General features: G+C 36.4%; 1 pseudogene; it reads left to right on the top strand.

The window, feature by feature from the left end:
- Window positions 1–13,645: 13,645 nt before the first annotated feature.
- On the top strand, window positions 13,646–14,185 carry LOC111552519 (annotated as a pseudogene).
- The last annotated feature ends 436 nt before the right edge of the window (window positions 14,186–14,621 follow it).

Below are 14,621 nucleotides of genomic sequence, written 5' to 3'. Positions count from 1 at the left end.
CCATGAAGGATCCACCCCCATGATCCAAACACCTCCCCCCAGGCTCCACCCACAGCACTGGGGATTACAATTCAACATGAGATTTGGCTGAGGACAAATACCCAAACTCTATCAGTAGTGTAGTTCATTCATTTTCATGGCCATCTATTTTGTGAACATACTACAATGTGTTTAAAGTTAATTAGGCCATCTCTGGATTTTTTATGATTACAAACATTGCTGCTATAAATTGTCTTTTTATTTATTTTACTTTTAAATAGACATATAATAATGGTATACATTTACGAAGTACATAGTGATGTTTTGATGTGTATACTACATATAGATCAGATCAGTATAACTAGCATATCGATCATCTCAAACATTTATCATTTCTTTGTGTTGAGTACATTCAATAACCTCCTTCCAGCTATTTGAAACTATATATTACTGTTAACTATAGTCATCCTACAGTGGTATAGAACACTATAACTTATTCCTCCTATTTAGCTGTAATTTTTATATCTTTCAACAAATCTCCTCTTTCCTACTCATACCCTTCCTCCTCATACTCTTCCCAGCCTCTAGTGTCCTCTGTTCTACTTTTCACTTGTATGAGATCAACATTTTTTAGCTTTCACATCAGTGATAACACGTGGGGCTCAACTTTCTGTTCTTGATTTATTTCACTTGACATAACATTCTCCAGTTCCATCCGTTTTGCTATGGCAGGATTTCATTCATTTTTATGACTGAATAGTACTCCATTGTTCATATATGCCACATATCTATTATCTATTCATCTTCCGTTGGACACTATCATGGTCCATTTGTGTTGCTACAAAGGAATACTTGAATCCAGGTAATTTATTAAGAGAAGAGGCTTATTTGGTTCATGATTCTGCTGGCTATACAAGGAGCATGCTGCCAGCAACTGCTTCTGGTGAGGGCTTCAGGCTGCTGCCACTCATGGCAGAAGGGGAAGGGGACCATGTATTTGCAGAGATCACATGGCAAGAGAGGAAGCAAGACAGGGAGAGGGAAGGCACCAGGCTCTTTTTAACAACCAGCTCTTGCAGGACCTACTAGAGTGAGAACTTGAGGACTCACTCATTTCCATGAGGATGGCACCAAAGTAATTTATGAGGGATCCACACCCATGACCCAAATACCTCCCATTAGGCCCTAACTCCAATATTGAGGATCAAATTTCAACATGAGGTTTGGGGGAATAAATATCTAAACCATAGCAGATACCTGGGTTGATTCTATATCTTGGTATTATGAGCAGTGGTGCAATAAACACGGGGTACAGATATCTGTTCAATATACTGATCTCCTTTCCTTTGGATAAATGCCCAGTAGTGGAATTGCTGGATCACATGTTAGTTCTATTTGCAGTTTTTTGAAGAACCTCCATACTATTCTCTATAGTAGATGTACTAGTATACATTCCTACCAACAGCATATATCAGTTCTCTTTTCTTCACATCCTCACCAGCATATGAATTATTTTTTTGGTTTTGTTTGTTGTTGTTGTTGTTTTGAGAAGGAGTCTCGCTCTGTTGTCCAGGCTGGAGTACAGTGGCACGATCTCAGCTCACTTAAACCTCTGCCTCCCTAGTTCAAACTATTCTCCTGCCTCAGCCCCGAGTAGCTGTGATTACAGGCGCCTGCCACCATGCCTGGCTAATGTTTTGTATTTTTAGTAGAGAAGGGGTTTCACCATGTTGATCAGGTTGGTCTTGAACTCCTGACCTCAGGTGATCCACCCGCCTTGGCCTCCCAAAGTGCTGGGATTATAGGCATGAGCCACTCTGCCTGGCCTGGTCTTTTTATAATAGCCACGCTAACTGGGGTGAGATGATACCTCATTGAGGTTTTGATTTGCGTTTCCCTGATGATTAGTGATGTTGAGCTTTATTAATTAATTTATTTATTTATTGTCATTTGTATGTCTTCTTTTGAGAAATGTCTATTCAGATCATTTGCTCATTTTTTTTACCAGATTGTTTTTTGCTGTTGAGGTGTTTGAGTTTCTTGTATATTCTGAATATTATTCCCCTCTCAAATGAATAGTTTGCAAATATTTTCTCCCTTTCAAGAGATTGTCTCTTTACTCTGTTGAATGTTTTCTTTGCTGCACAAAAGCTTTTTAGTTTGATATAATCCCATTTTCTTTCGAGGTTTTTCTGCTTTTGTTGTCCATGCTTTTTGAGGTATTAGTCATGAAATGTGTCTCCTGATGCAAGGTATAACTTTTTTTTTTTTTTTTTTTTTTTTGAGATGCAGTTTCACTCTATCGCCCAGGTTGGAGTGCAGTGGCAGGATCTTGGCTCACTGCAAGCTCCGCCTCCCAGGTTCACGCCATTCTCCTGCCTCAGCCTCCCGAGTAGCTGGGACTACAGGCGCCCGCCACCATGCCCGGCTAATTTTCTGTATTTTTCATAGAGACGGGTTTTCACTGTGTTAGCCAGGCTGGTCTCAATCTCCCAACCTTGAGATCCGCCACGCCCGGGTAATTTTTTGTATTTCTACTAGAGATGGGGTTTCACCGTGTTAGCCCGGATGGTCTCGAGGTGCAAGATATAACATTTTTAATAGATATATAACTAAAGATGGAATTGCTGGGTGTGTAACTGTGCAAATTTATAAGCTAACGTAAAACTAGCTTTCAACACGGCTATGCCAATATAAATTGTTGCCAGTAATGAATAATAAATTTCATTGATCCATAACCTCTCAAACACTACATTTTCCCTAGTTTTACTTTCTACCAGTTGAATGAGTGCAACATAGTAGGTCATTCTACATGTTTCTGATGACTAGTGACTTCTTCTTCAAATGTTTATTTATTAAACATACATGCTATCTCTTAGGAAAAATGCCAGCTGATATTTCTATTCATAATTTTATTGGCACCACCTTTGGACTTTCTGTTATTCTGTTGGTCAGTTTAAAAACCCCTGTACACACAGCACATGATATTCATTATAATCATTTTTAAAATCTTGGTCTCTAAATAAGACAAGTTTCCCATCATTATCCATCCTCTTGCTCAGATATGCCTTACCTTTTAGGACCATTAAACTTCCACCAAACCTTAGAATCAGTTTGTAAAATTTCAGGGAAAACTCCTGTCAGATTTATACTGGAGAAGTCTTATTAGTCTATATGTTAATCTATAAATCAATTGAGTCTACAAATCAATTTAGGGAGAATAGACATCCTCAGAATGTAAGTGTCTCCATTTACTAAAATTGTGTTTAATGTGTCTCAGCAAAGTTTTTAAAAATTTCATGTACACGGCTTGAACATTTTTGCAAGATCTATTTTTAGGTCCATTATGATTTTAATTGTAAATGATATATTTTAAATGTGCATATACACGTATGCATCTTTCTGTCTTCTAGTTGTTTGTTGATGGCACACAGAAAAACCAGTCACTTTTGTATATTGATTATGTATCTAATCTCATTGCTTAAGGACCTTATATGAACCATTGTTTCTCTATCTGTAAAACGCCTATTGCACATAGTTGTTATAGAAATGAAATGAGGAAAAATGACCGACAACACACACCATTTTACAGACATATACTATTACTTCCTATTGCCTTACTTTGTTAGGAAGACAGTAAATAAAAGAAAGGAATACAGAGAGAAAGAAGGTGATTGATAGGGAATAAACTCTACCGCTATTTTGGCTTACCAGTACTTTAATTTAAAAAAAAAAAAAAAACGTTTGTATATTTGGTTGCATAATAATTGCACTCTATTGGGTTAGTAAAATGCCAAGTAGATAACTGCATAGCATTAATTTAAAGCCAGGGAAAATAGATGAGCTATTCAAGAACCACAATCACAATGGAATGGCTTAAATATTGTTAAACAGGTTACACATAAAAATAAAACACACTAAGATGCTTTAGGTTTACTTCTTTTTTAAAAAAAAGACAATGGGCCAGGTGCAGTGGCTCACGCCTGTAATCCCAGCACTTTGGGACGCTGAGGTGGGTAGATTACTTGAGGTCAGGAGTTTGAGACCAGTCTGACCAATATGGTGAAACCCTGTCTCTACCAAAAATACAAAAATTAACTGGGTGTGGTGGCATGCGCCTGTAGACCCAGCCACTCGGGAGGCTGAGAAAGGAGAATTGCTTGAACCCAGGAGGTGGAGGTTGCAGTGAGCCAAGATTGCACCACTGCACTCCAGTCTGGGTGACAGAGCAAGACTCCATCACAAAGGAAAAAAAAAAAAAAAAAAGACAATGATATATTATTTTATACTTTTGACTATACCTCTATTATATATAGTAAAAACTAAATTTCTGATACATGTTGGACTCATGATTTTTTACCTGTCTTTCTGTCTTGTTTTCTTCTTTCCCTCCCTTCCACTTCCTTCTGTTTTTCTTTTCTTTCTTCCTTTCTTAACTTCTACTTTCATCCTTCCTCTTTCTTCTTCCTCTCATTCTCTCATCCATGGTAAATTTAAGATACTTTGAGTCCTGAATTAAACTTAGGGATAATGTATGGATGGTTTTAGACACAGACTTGAAGCATTAACCCTTCATTCACCTTGGCCCTGGGGGTTAGAATAGCAATTCATGATGATGTCACCTTGGATGAGCATGCTCATTTTTCAATATTTCATTTGTTCACATACATGTAATATATTCAAATATTTAATATTAGTTTGTGAAGGAGGTATTTCAGACCCTAATATTAAAGAAAGAGATTTTGAGATTTTAAATGTTCACACTATTAAAATCCCATGTCCTGAAATACTGATTAAGATTCACTGTGTTTTTAAGCCAAACATTTAGGAAGCTTTCTCAATATATATGCATGAAGACTATATTTAATACTCTCTAAGCTGTGGAAGAACACCTATAATAAAGTACATCAATGACCTCTAATTAGGAAAGCTTTGCTTCAATAAGCTTGGAATGATTCATTTTTCTGAAACTGTTGATACATATGCATGAAAAGTAAATCTCCACAGCAGAATAGCTGAAGATTTTTGCTTACTTCATCTTCTATAAAGTTATAAATAGTCGAGTGAGGTAACCTAAAGGTGAACCAGTGAAAATTGTAACTAAATGAATTTTTACATATTGACTTATTTTTATCATTATCCATTTTAATCTCTGTCCTCAAATAAGAGCTATTTCTGGAAGAAAATAAACATAATTCTTGTTAAATAAAGCCCCACATGCACATATATTTGTATGCAGGGCTAAATTTAACAAGAGTCATATACAATAGACATAACAAGAGCTATATATATATATATATATATATATATATATATATACACATATATATTACTTACAGTGGTAAAATGCAATTGGAATACATTTGACAAGAATAATTCTACTATTTAAAAAACAAATGTGAATCTAAAAAATCTTTTTTATAGTCAATGTTGTCTTTCCTTCTACTCTTAAATTTTCATTCCAGCCATCAGACATAATGATTTTTAAAAATCTACGTTCATGTAAAACGGACAACTCTTTCCTGTGTAAAAACATCTCTTTTGAGAAGTCAAACATATGGTTTTTGTACTCTGTATAATGTTTAAAATTCATCTCCTCTCCCTTGTTTTGCCTTCTCTTGGGTTGGTAAAATGTAAAGTAAACAAGCATATTGCATATATTCAGGGAAAGCAAAGAACATATTCAAGAATGAAAGTCATGACATGATAGCTTCGTCATTTTAAAAAATATTTTATATTTTTTAAAAACCTACCATGAATTATGCAGTATATCACACAGGAAGTAGGAGTAAAAAGTGCTCCTGAGTTGGAAGACACTGATAGTTATAGAAGATACTTACTGCTCAGAATTTTCAAATGGTTGAAGGTGAAGTTTATCACCATAGACAAAACAAATTATGGAGATTTAGATTCCCATAACGGCATAATTAAATTACCTATTTTATTCTCTTAATAAACAGAAACAAAAATAGAGTATTTGGTGCCCTTTCCCCATCTCCCCAAGAGGGAAGTTTTTTGTGTGTAACTAACTGTACCAAGTAGCCACTTTGATTTATGATAAACTCTAATGTGAAAGAGCAAAGCCATATTGCTTTTCATATAATTATATATTAGTTCAATAAATATTTGTCATTTCAAACTCTATTAATTAAGATTCTTAATTCTCAGAGGTAATTCCAATATAAGAAAGAGTCTCTAACACATAATTGGATAGCCTGCAAATGACCTCAGAGGTTTGATTTCTTTATTATTAGATATAACAGGTATTTTTTATTTATTTGGGGGAAGTTTGTAGAGATATTTGCAGACCTCATCTAATTTACACTACACAATCCTTAAGTTCTCATTCAAATCCAAGGTTCTATGAGACGAATAAAAGTTTATGAGTATATAATGTTTTTGATTACTTTTGAAGAAAATTATGAAAAAATGATCTTTTAGGAAATAATATTAGTTTCTCTGGGGTAAAAGTTAAAATGAAGTCAATTTATTTTACATTGTTCCCAGTTTTATCTGATTGGACTTTAATTTAAAATTAATTCAGTCTATTTGGATAGGTGGTGCACAATTAAATAGAAACAATTACTTAAGTCATGTGTAAATGCAAGTTTTGCCAAAACCCCCACCTATGTTTCGCTTTCAAAGTGCCTGACAGTTCTGGATAATGTTTACAAAAAGGAGTTCTGGCCAACACACACCAGTCCACTTCCAGAAATGTTACCTGGTATCACAAGTCAACTTAAAGCATTATTAATCTCTTCCGATTTAACGTTCTCACTATTAAATTTCAAGAACATAATATTGCAACATAACAATTCAGGGATATTAATTCAAGAACACTTAATTTCTTCAAAAAATAAAAGTTCATAAATCTTTAGTAGCTGGAATATTTTACATAATTTTAATATTCATTACATTAATAAAGGTACTTATTTAAAAAGTGAAATTTCATTGAAAAGTTTATAATGCAGAATAGCACTCTCCCACATCCCCCAGCCCACTATTTATTAATTGGATAACTGAGGTCAAGTCATTTGATATCTTTTTGTTCCATTTTCTTCATCTCTGAAGTAGAAATAACTACTTTCTTCATCTGTAGGTTGGAGATAACCCTACTTCTTAGGGTTGTTGTGAAAATCAAATTAACAAATATGTATAAAATAATGTGCACAATGCCTGGAACATGGTAACTGCAAAATAAATGTTAGCTATTCTTATTATCACCCCTACCTCTCCTGTTCTGATTCTCTCAGCTGTCACTCTCAAAATTTCCCCTGGCATTTACCTCTATATTTTTTTTAATGATGTATCACTTTTGTACCTTATTTATTTGCTTTTGACTCTGACAGACATTTACTTTTTGTGTCCACACCATTCCCCAGTGTCTCTCAAACTACCCACATAAAGTTGCTATTTCATAGTTCTGATTAAGTCAAGAATCGTCAGTGTTTACATTTTGTTTACATTAATTAGAAATTTCAGAGACAAGTAGTAATAAAGCCAACAGCAGCAATTTAAACAAGCAGAGGCTCTATTTTTATCTCACAAGGATTCTGGAGGTAGATGGTTACTGTTCTTCCCTGCTGTCCTTAGTATTTTGCCTTTTATTCTTACAGTTGTCAAATTGTATCGCCTGATGGCTAACTCAGCTCCAGGCAACAGGACCACCTTCAAAAGCACGGAGCAGGGGTTGGCCAGGGTGGCAAAATCCTTTCATCTCCTCTGGACTGTTCTTATTAGGAAGAAAAATAACTTTCTAAGAAGTTATCCAATACAGTTTCTCCTGCATCTCATTGACCAACACTGAATCCTGCAGGGGCTCCTAACTCCAAGGCAGGCCGTGGCAGTGAGGGTATTACACAAAAGAATGGCACTGCCTTAATTGGCTTAGAGGAGAGAGTCTCAAACTTTCTCAGTTCACAGGTCCATTGGTATCCGTATGATTATTTTCATTGTGCCCGAGGCAAAAGAAATATCAAACAATCCCTTTTTATAGATAACCTAGTACCAAAGAATGTAATATGTGTTTATATCCCCAACAACTTAGTAGCCATTTGAGTAAATACCAAACACAATTGTAAAAACAAAAACAAAAACAAACAAAACAACCAAGTTTACTTTTAAATGACTACAGTTACTTACTAAAGAGAAATGTGTGCCTTCTGGACACCGCACAGCTCCTCACATTTTAAAATCAGATTACACACCAACACCCTCATTTCCTATTCCACACTGATTTCCATTTAGTACTTTTTTATTTTTTCTTTTCTTTAAATCACATCAACCACTGAAAATCCTGCTTCACAAAGATAGGACATCCTGGAAAGCAAGGTAGATGGAACTAAGAGCGGAGTCAGGAAGTGCCTTTAGTTAGCTCCACAGACTAAACCTCCCACCCCCTGCATACCTGTATGTGTGAAATGGAGGAGAATTTCCTTTAGTATCAGTGCTCTGTCAACAGAATTTCAGCCAATTTTTCTCTTTTCAGCTCAGGGCTTGACCCCTACCTCCAGGAGTACTGGAAATCCCTAAGCACTGAGATTCTCAGGGTTCCTCTGGGACTAATGATTTGACTACTCACCCACATAAGGTTCTGGGTTTAGTTACTCAGTTTTTTTTGTTTGTTTGTTTGGTTGGTTGGTGTTTGTTTGTTTGTTTTGAGATAGAGTTTCGCTCGTTGCCCAGGCTGGAGTGCAGTGGCGCAATCTCGGCTCACTGCAACTTCTGCCTCCCAGGTTCAAGCGATTCTCCTGCCTCAGCCTCCCAAGTAGCTGGGGTTACAGGCACACACCACCATGCCCAGCTAATTTTTTTACTTTTAGTAGAGACGAGGTTTCACCCTGGCCAGGCTGGTCTTGAACTCCTAACCTCAGGTGATCCGCCCGCCTCGGCCTCCCAGAGTGCTGGAATTACAGGCGTGAGCCACTGTGCCTGGCCTAGTTACTCTGTTTTTAAATTAGTCACCATTCCTCAGTCACCTTCTGATTCCCAATAAAACTGTCAATATCTTTATTCAGTGGTGGACTCTCAGAACTCTTTTCTTTTTCCATGTTAGTTGATGGTTTGATTTGGTTGTATTTTTATTTTAAATTAGTAGACTTTATTTCTTAGAGAGGTTTTCAGTTTACACAAAAATTTAACAGGAAGTACCGAGTTCCCATACACTCTCTATCCCCAATGCCCCTCCCCAACACCAGTTTCCACTATTATTTTTCCACTGTATTTCTTTTTTTAATTTAACTTATTTAAAGTGCAGGGGTACATGTGAAAGTTTGTTACACAGGTAAACTTTGTCATGGGGGTTTGTTGTACAGATTATTTCATTACCCAGGTATTAAGCCTAGTACCCATTAGTTACTTTTCCTGATCCTCTCCCTCCTCCCACCCTCCACCCTCCCAAAGGCCCCAGTGTGTGTTGTTCTCTGTATGTGTCCATGTGTTCTCATCATTTAGCTCCCACTTACAAGTGAGAATATGCAGTATTTGGTTTTCTTTTCCTATGTCAGTTTGCTAAGGATAATGGCCTCCAGCTCCATCCATATCCCTGCAAAGGACATGATCTCATTCTTGTTTTATGGCTGCATAGTATTCCATGATGTATATGTACATTTTCTTTATCCAGTCTGTCACTGATGGGCATTTAGGTTAACTGCATGCTTTTGCTATTGTGAATAGTGTTGCAAGGAACATACATGTTCTTGTGTCTTTATAACGATAAAATTCCATTTCTAATATTGCAGTGGGGTTTTGAAAAGAGAAAAATCAGGTTGATCAATGCAACATTTTTCACTGGAAATTCAGACTGGATTCTGAAAATGACTCAATCTTGGCAAGGTTAGGGATAAAAGTAGAGAATCTCTGGTATTGCCCAAATGAAGGATATGCTGTTATTAGATAATTCATGGTCATCCATTGTCTATACCAAATACTGAGAGATTGTGTATTTTGGATCTCACAAAACTTCCTTTGCTGACCGGGTACCTAATATTTCAGGATGTTCTAAGATTCACCTCAGTGCCACTTCTTTCCACAGCAAGACTGCCGTAATCAATGGGGGGCCTTTTTTTTTTTAATCACCCATCTCCTATTCAAAATATCCATTCATTTCTTCACAGAGACTTAATCTCTACATTGGTGGGGAATGCAAACAAGTTTTACCCAAGTAGTAATTCTAGGTGATTTGCAGATAGTTTTGCATTTGAGTTTTATCCACCTCCAATTCTGCAAACTTTTTACATTATGAAAAAGTAGTACTTTTAAAATACCTGAACACTTCTGTATCTACTTTATCTATTCCTAGATATCACTTTCAAAATAAAAATGTTTTCTTATTCCTATTAAGGAAAAAATACGTTATTTTGGAGAAGACATGATATAGTTCCAAATTTAGTTATAGATTAAACATTACCAAATCCAAAAAGTTCCTGTATTATTCCTTCTACTCGGCTCCCTAAAAGACTATGAAATTATTGCTTCTTTGAAAGTTTTAAACGCCAGAAATCTTAATATTAGTGAGCATGCAACCATGTTTCACTATTGATCCTGGATTCAAAGTTGGCAGTTAAAACTTCTACTTCAGGTGAAATTTGCAGAAACAAACAATTGCTTTTATTCTATATTCACACAGAGTATGTGTTAAGTTCAGATTTTATAAAGGAAAAAAATGCCTTAAAAATACCTGTTTCATTGTATTAAATAGAAAGTTATGCTTCTGCCAGCAGGAACATAGATAATGTAAACTAATCTTTGCAATTGCTCATCAGCACATTTGGAAAATTAACTTTCCAGTCTTTTAGAAGCTTGAAAAGACTTGAATAGTTAATATTTAAAATGAAAAATTGTTATCAGATATTGAGATACAGGAGAAAAGATGGATGGATTTCATTTTTATTGCCGAAATTAGTCAATGAATCCTGATCTTAGAGCTTCTTTTCAAATTATATTTGTTACCTGGACACAGCAGTACATGTTTAAAAAAAAAATTCTGGATTGGTTAGCTTCAAGAAAGTTATATATACCTTTATTGTTTTAAAAAATTACACACAAATGCACACACACCATTGTTTTGCAAGCTTTCCCAGTAAGAGTAGGGCCACCATATGTGAAAAACTCTTTGTTGAGATGTCCTGAAATTCTATATTATCTTTTGGTTTCTTAACATGTATATTAACACTCATTATTTTATTATGATATATGTAGCACTTTCCATATGGATTCAGCTCCGTCTGGAGATTGTAAATTTTTGGAAGCATAAGCCATGATTTTTCTTAGTAAATAAAATGGCAACATCTGCACATTACTAAAACTATAGTAAAAACCTTAATAAATATGTGCAAAATATTTTTCAAAATAAGAGGTCTTGGTTACAAGCAAAAGAAACTGACGCTGGTGACCATAAGCAATATGGAAATATAGTAGAAAGATAATGTCAACTCCAAGGGATTTCCAAGGACTTAGGTTAAAAAATGCACAGAATTCAAGGCAGCTCTGAGGAGCCAAGAATGTGGACCTAGGTGTCCGCTTGTCTTTGCTCAGTAGCACCAGGCCTGAGAGTGGAACAGGCAGTCAGCCAAACATTAGATGCATGCCCACATACTGATTGCCAGAGTCAAGGAGGGAGGTGTATTGGCAGCTATATTGGTCTCAACAGTCAACGCACTGGGGAATGCCCCAAAGCCATGACTGGGGTAAATTTTAAGTAGGCAAAAATCTACAAACTGAACTGCCCCTTAACCTCACACATGCCTTATCTCACATGACATTTCTAAAGAATTTCATTTTATAAATAATACTTCTCTCAATGTAATGGAATATATTCCTTACGAATAAAACTGTGCATATTGATTCTGTGAGGAAAGTCAGGTCTCATCAGCCTAGAATCACAGGATCATGCCCATTTATTCTGTGGAATCATTATGTTCTATCTCCTTTTTTGTCATTAGAATGCTACTACTTACACAAATTGATGAAATTACCCATAAAAGATGATATCATATGTCTTAGGTTTTCTCTCTATTCTGTAACCGCTTATAGAAACCGTGATGTCTTAGTTTATTTGTGTTCAAACCAAGCCAATTTTTTAATTCCAAAAAATCTAGTTGGGTGGGAAGTATCATCTCTCATTTGTTTTTACTAAATGTGTCTTTATACTAAAGATCCCATTTAGTTACTTTTTTGCAAATGGGAAAATAAGTGATTTCGATTTTTTTTTAACATTGCTTTTTGAATAGTTCAGACTCTACAGCAAAAGTAAATATAGTTCCTTAATACTCCTAAAACAGTAGTTCAGGACAGGTGCGGTGGTTTGCACCTGTAATTCCAGTACTTTGGGAGCCTGAGGCAAGTGGATCACTTGAACCCAGGAGGCAGAAGTTGCAGTGAGCTGAGATTTCACCACTGCAAGAGTAAGACTCTGTCTCAAAAAAGAAAAAAAAAAAAAAAAGTAGTTTGTTAAGTAACACTTCAGTAGGCAGTATGTTCTTGCATTCTTTTTGAATTCTGAGCATCTTCATTAGAACCATAGTGAATTAATTTTGGGGAGAATGGGCTTCATTTTCTTTTTCGTTATTGTTCTTTTAAGTATAGTACCATTCTTTGAAGCCATGAATGTGTAACCCTCTCAACATTTAAAAAATGACGAGTTGGACTGGATGCAGTAAAAAGAGAGAACTTTCATGAATTGTCCAAAAACTCCCTAGCCTGGAAGATGCCCAAATTCACAACACCATAGTTACAATTTTTTAGGACATAAATTACCTTTCCAAATAATTATTGAAATAGAAAAAAAATCATATTAAAACCTTTTAAAATACAAATCTATTAAAAAACATTTTATATAGTACAATGTTAGATTACATAGGAATTTTATAAAACTGAAATATGAAAAGTGTTTAATAATACTTTACTTCACTAGAAGCCTTTAGGTTTATCTAATGTCTATCTGGAATCTGTTGTGATGAGTAGAACTTAATAGTTAACAATTTAATAAATTTGAAATTTGAGTGGTTTTTTTTCAGTCCTATTTTGTAGTATATATTTCAGCAGACTTAGGAATACTTCAGCAAAACAAGAATAACAGTGGGTCCTGCTTCATAGAATTATTATGAGGATTGACTGACATAAGCATATGAAGATATTAACATGAACAATTTTAAACATAACAGTAATATTAATAGTGCTCTTATTCCTTTTACTGTGTTTAGGAACAAATATGCTTGACTTTAAGATTTTAACCTAAAAATCTTGATATACACTGTAACTACCACAGTGACATGTAGTGTACAAGATTTTGAATTTAATAAAGCATGTTCAAAAATCGGTGCTAATGCCGGACCACAAAAGTGTTCCTAAAATTATGGCAAATTGAGTAATATGTTTCTTGTTTGTATCATAGCAATCAGAACAAGTACTTTATGAGTTTGAACATATGGGGAGAATTTAGCAAACGAACTTTTTATCTTAAAAGTTAATAGATTCTCCACATGTAGCAATGCATTAGTGAAGCTATTATCTGGGAAAGATTGAAAAATAAAGACACAAATGGATGGAATTTCTTCAAGAGGAAGGAGAAAAGAAAGGCAGAGAGAGGGAGAGGAAGATGTCTTATAGGAAATGTGCACATTGGCCGTTCTCTCTTTCCGTACCTGGCCGAGCAGGAGACGCCACCATGGGAGTTGACATCCGCCACAACAAGGACCCAAAGGTTCGGCGCCAGGAGCCCAAGAGCCAGGATATCTACCTGAGGCTGTGGGTCAAGCTGTACAGGTTTCTAGCCAGACGAACCAACTCTACATTCAACCAGATTGTACTGAAGAGGTTGTTTATGAGTCCTACCAACCGACCACCTCTGTCCCTTTCCCGGATGATCCGGAAGATGAAGCTTCCTGGCTGGGAAAACAAAACGGCCATGGTTGTGGGGACCATAACGGATGACGCGCGGGTTCAGGAGGTGCCCGAACTGAAGATGTGTGCGCTGAGTGTGACCAGCTTGGCCCACAGCCGCATCATCAGGGCGGGGGGCAAAATCTTCGCTTTCGACCAGCTGGCCCTGGACTCCCCCAAGGGCCGTGGCACCATCCTGCTCTCCGGTCCTCGCAAGGGCCGAAAGATGAACCTGCATTTCGGCAAGGCCCCGGGAACCCCGCCCAGCCACGCCAAACCCTACGTCCGCTCCAAGGGCCGGAAGTTCGAGCGCGCCAGATGCTGACAGGCCAGCTGAGGCTGCAAAAACTAACCCCGGATCCTACTGTCTTATTAAAATGATTTTGGACGCTGAAGAAAATAAAAGAAAATGTGCACATTTACGTTGCAGTCGGGGGTGAGAAAGTCTCTTAAGTAGCATTTCACATGAGGTTTCTTATTGTTGGTTTACTCCAAATGTTGTCAAACTTCAACACGGTACATCAGAATTGGCTGGAGGGCTTAATAAAACACAGATTTCTGGATCTCACCCCTAGATTCTGATTTGTAGTTGGGTAGGACCTCAGAATTCACACTTTAAGTTCCCAGTTGATCTCTTCATGCTGGTCTGGTGAACCTCACTTCGAGAACCACTGGTCTAGTTTGTAACAGATTGACGGACTATAGCTTCATTCCACAAGTTGGTAAGGAAATCTAAAACAGTGTTTTCACGAATAATAAAT

The sequence above is a fragment of the Piliocolobus tephrosceles genome, chromosome 17 (genome assembly GCF_002776525.5).
Source record: "Piliocolobus tephrosceles isolate RC106 chromosome 17, ASM277652v3, whole genome shotgun sequence".
Lineage (NCBI taxonomy): Eukaryota > Metazoa > Chordata > Mammalia > Primates > Cercopithecidae > Piliocolobus > Piliocolobus tephrosceles.
Note: the sequence above shows the minus strand (reverse complement) of the source record. Positions and strands in the feature narration are given on the sequence as shown.